This window comes from Lycium ferocissimum, chromosome 6, assembly GCF_029784015.1.
Source record: "Lycium ferocissimum isolate CSIRO_LF1 chromosome 6, AGI_CSIRO_Lferr_CH_V1, whole genome shotgun sequence".
Taxonomy (NCBI): domain Eukaryota; kingdom Viridiplantae; phylum Streptophyta; class Magnoliopsida; order Solanales; family Solanaceae; genus Lycium; species Lycium ferocissimum.
The window spans coordinates 59,534,840-59,541,575 of record NC_081347.1 but is presented as its reverse complement, the minus strand read 5'-3'; positions in this window follow the sequence as shown (position 1 = coordinate 59,541,575).

Sequence of the window (6,736 nt, the reverse complement as noted above, 5' to 3'; positions counted from 1 at the left end):
GTTTGGCAGTACTACTACAAATTCAAGGTAACTTTCATTTACTTATGATTTCCATCGACAAGATATATTACCTTGTGGAGTATTTATGGCAACTCAATCCTGCGTTTTGAGTTTCAAGACATTACATTATGTTTTGAGACATTATACAAATCAATGTTACTATTTGAGACTTGTTGGCCTGATTTAGAAAGGAATTCGAGGGACTCAGGCTGTTTCGGAATCGTTTGAAACTATTTGACAATTGCATATTTTTTCCTGTGAAACACCTGTGAGGTTGCACCACTTAGAGTAATTAGTGCATCACGATCGCGGCACAACTGCGTGTATGCTTTGAAGGAATTGTTGGGTTTTTTGAGTTTTCCCTTCCTATGTGAAATTGGATTAATAAAACCTAATCCAATTTGGACCAGGCTACTTTTGCCATAAAATCCTCTATATATAGGATAAACTTAGGTCTCATTTTCATAACACAAGAGTGAATTCAAAGAAGTCATATAGAGAGAAAAATTGAGAGAGAAGAGGTGATTTTCGGACCAGTGAAAATCAGCCACAGCAGTCCACTTCAAATTGTGTTTCCCGATCAACCGTTGGATCATACTGAAATTTGAACTGGGGGTTCTCAACATTTGGTCATTCTATTTCAACGGTAGAGATCAGATTTTGTGGTCTATAGCTTTAGTTTTAGAGTACGAACAGTAGCTCATTTTTGGAGGCGATTTCTCTCTTTTCTTCATTAGTTTTGGTGCTATCTTTTATGTATTGTTGCTCCGCCTTTGGCATTGATATTGTAGCCATTTGGATAACATTTTTGTAACTCTTGTTGATTTTAGTGGAGCTTTTGTGGGCGGGAGGTCCCGTGGATGTTTTCTCTTCACCTTGAAGGGATTTTACCACGTAAATTTAGTGTCTCTTGCATTGATTTATTTTTGCTTGCTTTGCTATTTTATTGTTGGTATAGTTGCTGTCCGGATTTCCATTTGTGCTAGTTTTTATTGTCTTCTCTTGATTCAAATAGTGTGGAAAGTTTTGACTTGGGTATTTCTTCTGCTGTTACCTCGTCGTGCAATTTAGTTGTTGTTTGTTTCTTCTCAACAAAATGGTATCAGAGCTTGTGGTTATATTTGATTTTCTTGATTGTCTATTTTAATGATGGAGGCGAATATGAGCAAGATGGCTTGTTTAAATGGTAGTAATTACCATATTTGGAAAAGCTAGATGAAAGATCTTCTATTTGTCAAGAAATTGCATTATCTGTGTTTGCTTTTAAGAAACCCGAGTCTATTGAAGATGGGGATTGAGAATTTGAGCACTTACTGGTTTGTGGCTATATTAGGCAATGGGTTTAAGATAATTTTCAAAATCATATTGTGAATGAGACAAATGCTAAAAGCTTGTGGGAAAAGCTCGAGACACTTTATGCTTCGAAGACTGGCAGTAATAAGTTATTCCTACTAAAACAATTGATGAATATTAGATACAAAGAGGGCAATCCTATTTCTGATCATATAAATGATTTTCAGAGTGTTCTTGATCAGTTGTCTGGAATGGGTGTCAAGTTTGATGAAGAAATACAGGGACTTTGGCTTCTTAATACTCTGCCAGACTCTTGGGAACTCTTCGAGTTTCTTTGACTAGTTCTGCTCCCAAAGGATGGTGTAACTATGGAATATGCTAAGAGTGATGTTTTGAATGAAGAGATGAGAAGAAGATCTCAAGCTTCGTCTTCTTCAACTTCACACTCCTATGTTTTGGTTACTGGAGACAGGGGGAGAAGTAATTTTAGAGGTCAAAATGACAGAGGCAAAGGTAGAAACAAGTCAAGATCCTCCAGTTACAAGAATCTTACATGTGACTATTGTCACTTGAAAGGACACATCAAGAAACATGCTAAAAGTTTAAGAGAGACCAGAAAAAACAAAAGAAAGATGGCGATAATGAAAATCGTGTTGTTGTTGTTGCTGAAAGTGATATTCTTGTTGCTTGTGGTAAAAATGATATTAATCTTGTTTGTGATGAGTCTACCTGGTTTGTGGATTCAAGTGCCACTTCTCATGTCATGCCAAAGAAGGAATTATTTTCTTCTTATATTCCAGGTAATTTTGGAATGTTACGTATGGGCAATGATAGTGAGGTTGAGGTATTTGGTATTGGCACAGTTTGCTTGAAAAGTAAGAATGGTTCAAGGTTGGTTCTTAACAATGTTAAGCATGCTCTAGATGTTCATCTGAATTTAATTCCTGTAGAAAACTTGATGATAAGGGTTATGATCAAACCGTTGATGGTGGCCAGTGGAAGCTTCTTAGAGGCTCAATGATTGTGGCTCGAGGTAATAAGATATCTGACTTGTACTTATTTCAGGGCTCTATTTGTAGTGACTCTGTAAATTTGATAGAGAATGATACTTCATCAGAGTTATGGCATAGAAGGCTGAGTCATATAAGCGAGAATGAGATTGATAATTTGGCTAAAAAGAATTTTCTTTCTGGAGTGAAACAAGAAAAGTTAAAGAGATGTGTTTATTGCTTAGCTGGGAAACAGAAAAGAGTTTCCTTTTAGAGTCATTCGCCTTCAAGAAAGCTTGATTTACTAGAGTTGGTACATTCAGATTTGTGTGATCCTGTTAAAGTAAGCTCTCGTGTGGTGCACTTTACTTTGTGACTTTTATTGATGATCATTCTCGCAAACTCTGGGTATTTCCTTTGAAGTCTAAGGATCAAGTACTTGATGTGTTCAAGACTTTTTAGGCCTTGGTTGAGAGACAGACAGGGAAGAAACTAAAATGCATCCGCTCAGACAATGGTGGTAAATACATTGGTTCATTTGATAATTATTGTAGACAGCAGGGTATTCGACATCAAAAACCTCCTCCTAAAAACTCCTCAGTTAAATGGTTTAGTAGACAGGATGGACAGAACTCTAGTTGAGAGGGTTAGATGTTTGCTTTCAAATGCTAAGTTGCTAGATTCATTTTGGGTAGAAGCACTTAATATTGCTGCTTATATTATCAATTTATCTCCTACTATTGCTTTGGATGGTGATGTCCCTGACAGAGTTTGGTTTGGTAAGGATATTTTTTATACTCATTTGAGAGTCTTTGGGTGTAAGGCCTTTGTGCATGTTCCTAAGGATGAGAGGTCAAAGCTAGAAGTTAAGACTAGGTAATGTATCTTCATTGGTTATGGTCATGACGAATTTAACTATCGTTTCCATGATCCAATTGAGAAGAAACTTGTTAGAAGCCGTGATGTTATGTTCGTTGAAGACCAGACAATTGAAGATTTTGATAAAGCTGAGAAGGTTGTTCTCAGAGCAGTGAGAGCTTAGTTGATGTTGATCCAGTTCCTTTGACTATTGCATCTGAAGAAAATCTTTTAGATAATGAAGATCAAGTTGATAATAAAGATAATGATCATGTTCAGAATGACTAGCATGATGTTGTTGATGCTCTAATGGAAAATGATGTGGTTGGCTAGCAACCAGCTACTATTGATGCTCCAAAGAGTTCTCTCAGAAGATCTACTAGAGAGAAAGTACCTTCATCTCATTATTCTCCCAATGAGTTTGTACTCTTGACTGATGGGGGAGAACCTGAAAGTTTTGATGAGGTCATGGATAGTGAAGAAAAAGAAAGGCAGTTTGATGCTATGCAGGATGAGATTAAATCCTTGCATGATAACCATACATTTGATCTGGTTAAGCTTCCTAGAGGTAGAAAAGCTTTGAAAAACAGGTGGGTTTTTAGGGTGAAACATGAAGATGGTAACCCAGTTCCACGGTACAAGGCTAGATTAGTTGTCAAGGGCTTTGATCAGAAAAAGGGAGTTGATTTTGATGAAATCTTTTCTCCACTTGTGAAGATGTCATCCATTCGGGTTGTTCTTGGCTTGGCTGCAAGTCTAGATTTAGAGGTTGAACAAATAAATGTTAAAACTGCTTTTCTCCATGGTGACTTGGATGAAGAAATTTATATGGAGCAGCCAGAAGGTTTTGAAGTCCAGTGTAAAGAGAATTACGTTTGCAAATTGAAGAAGAGCTTGTATGGTTTGAAATAAGCTCCCAGGCAGTGGTACAGGAAGTTTGGTTTTTTTATGAGTCAACAGGGCTTCAAGAAGACTTCTTCAGATCATTGTATTTTTGTGCGAAAATTCTCTGATGGTGACTTTATCATTTTATTGCTTTATGTTGATGACATGCTTATTGTTGGTCAGAATGCTTGCAGAATTCAGAAGTTGAAGCAAGAGTTGAATAAGTCTTTTGCTATGAAAGACTTGGGACCAGTAAGGCAGATTCTTGGGATGCAGATTGTTTGTGAGAGAAAGGCTAAGAAATTGTGGTTATCACAAGAGAAGTACATTCAGAAAGTACTTCGCAAGTTCAACATGGATAAAGCTAAGGTTGTCCGTACACATTTAGCTATGCACTTCAAATTGAGCACGAAGCAGTGTCCTTCAAGTGATGATGAGAAGGAAGGTATGAAGAAAGTTCCTTATGCTTCAGCTGTTGGCAGTCTGATATATGTGATGATTTATACAAAACTAGATATTGCTCTTGCTGTTGGTATTGTTAGCCGTTTTCTTTCTAATCCAGGAAGAGAGCATTGGAATGGTATGGAGTGGATTATGAGATATCTTTATGGCACTTCTAGTTTGAGTTTGTGATAGGGAAGCCTATTCTTTGTGGTTACACTAATTCAGATACGCCGGTGATGTTGATACTCGTAAGTCTACTTTGGGCTACTTGCTTACTTATACAGGGGGAGCTGTGTCTTGGCAATCTAGGTTGCAAAAATGTGTTGCTCTAACTACTACAGAAGCTGAGCTTATTGCTGCCACTGAAATTTGTAAAGAGTTGCTCTGGATGAAGAGATTTATGGGGGAACTTGGCTTTGCTCGAGAGAGGTATGTGCTTTATTGCGACAGTCAAAGTGCAATTCATCTTGGTAAGAATTCTACATTCCATGGTAGGTCGAAACATATTGATGTGAGATACCATTAGATTAGAGATGTGTTGGATTCTAAGTTGCTTGAACTTGAGAAGATTCACACCGATGATAAGGGTTCAGATATGTTGACTAAATCTTTACCAAGAGGAAGTTTGAAGAGTGTTTCATGATCATCGGGATGGCGGTTTCCTCCACGTAGTCGGGGGGAGAATTGTTGGGTTTTTTGGGTTTTACCTTCCTATGCGGAATTGGATTAATAAAACCCAATCCAATTTGGACCAGGCCACTTTTGCCATAAAATTCAACTTAGGTCTCATTTTCATAACACGAGAGTGAATTCAAAGCAGTCATATAGAGAGAAAAATTGTGAGAGAAGAGGTGATTTTCTGACCAGTGAAAATCAGCCACAACAGTCCACTTCAAATTGTGTTTACCAATTCGTCAACCATTGGATTGTGCTGAAATTTGAATTGGGCGTTCTCAACATTTGGTCGTTCTATTTCAACAGTAGAGATCGGATTTTGTGGTCTGTAGCTTTAGTTTTCGAGTACGAACAGTGGCTCATTTTGGGGGGTGATTTCTGTCCTTTTCTTCACTAGTTTCGGTGCTATCTTTTGTGTATTGTTGCTCCGTCTTTGGCGTTGATATTGTAGCCATTTGGAGAATATTTTTTGTAACCCTTGTTGATTTCAGTGGAGCTTTTGTGGGCGGGAGGTCCCGTCTATGTTTCCTCTTCACCTTGAAGGGGTTTTACCATGTAAATTTGGTGTCTCTTCCATTAATTTATTTTTGCTTGCTTTGCTATTTTATTGTTGGTATAGTTGTTTTCCGGATTTCCATTTGTACTAGTGTTTATTGTCTTCTCTTGATTCAAATAGTGTGGGAAGTTTTGACTTGAGTATTTCTTCTACTGTTACCTCGTCGTGCAATTTGGTTGTTGCTTGTTTCTTGCCAACAGGAATGAGACCTTTAAATCCTTTAGTATGCTAATGGTGAATGGGCGATCGTGCAAGTCTCGAAATTTCTGAACCGCGACTATGGTCCTTTATCCTAATCATGCTGATGTAACTATTCAGATATAAATAGTTGAGTTTTGAGATCTTAGCCATTGTTCCATCATTTTCGGGGTTTTTGGGACTCGGCTTGGGAGGACTTTTGACAAAGAATTCATCTATATGCTTGGGGTAAGTCCGTCGAGCTTGAATTTAAGTTTATATCATGATTATCCTTTGATTTTGAGTCCTAAAATATGGAAGTTGAAGTGAAATTTTTGAAATTTTTACCTAAGCCCTAGAAATAGGAAATTGGTGATTTGATTTAGTAAATAAAGTCAAAATGGAAATCTAACTATATATTTTGACTTATGAGGTTATGGATGACCCCATAATATAATTTATTTCTAGGTTTGATCACATGGCTCGAGGTTGACATTTGATTGACTTTGACCTAGAACGGGCATTAAATTATGGAATCAAGTTCATTAGCTCTATTTGACTTATTTAAGTGTTATGTTTCCTAGATTTGAACTATTTAGAGCCGCCCGGGCGTGGAAAGACAATTTTTTAGGGTTAAAACTTACTTGAATAGAGGTAAGTTAAGATTTTGCCCTCAATAGAAAGATATTCTCAAATAAATTGTGTTCTAAATTCTTTGGAAGTGTTGGGGTAGTGTATGTATGGAGTGACGAGCATATGTTCGACTACCAATTGGCTAAAAGATTTAATTGTAATGCTAATGTGATGTTTAACTGTCCATATCTGTATTTGTAATTATTTGTGCATATTATATATGCCT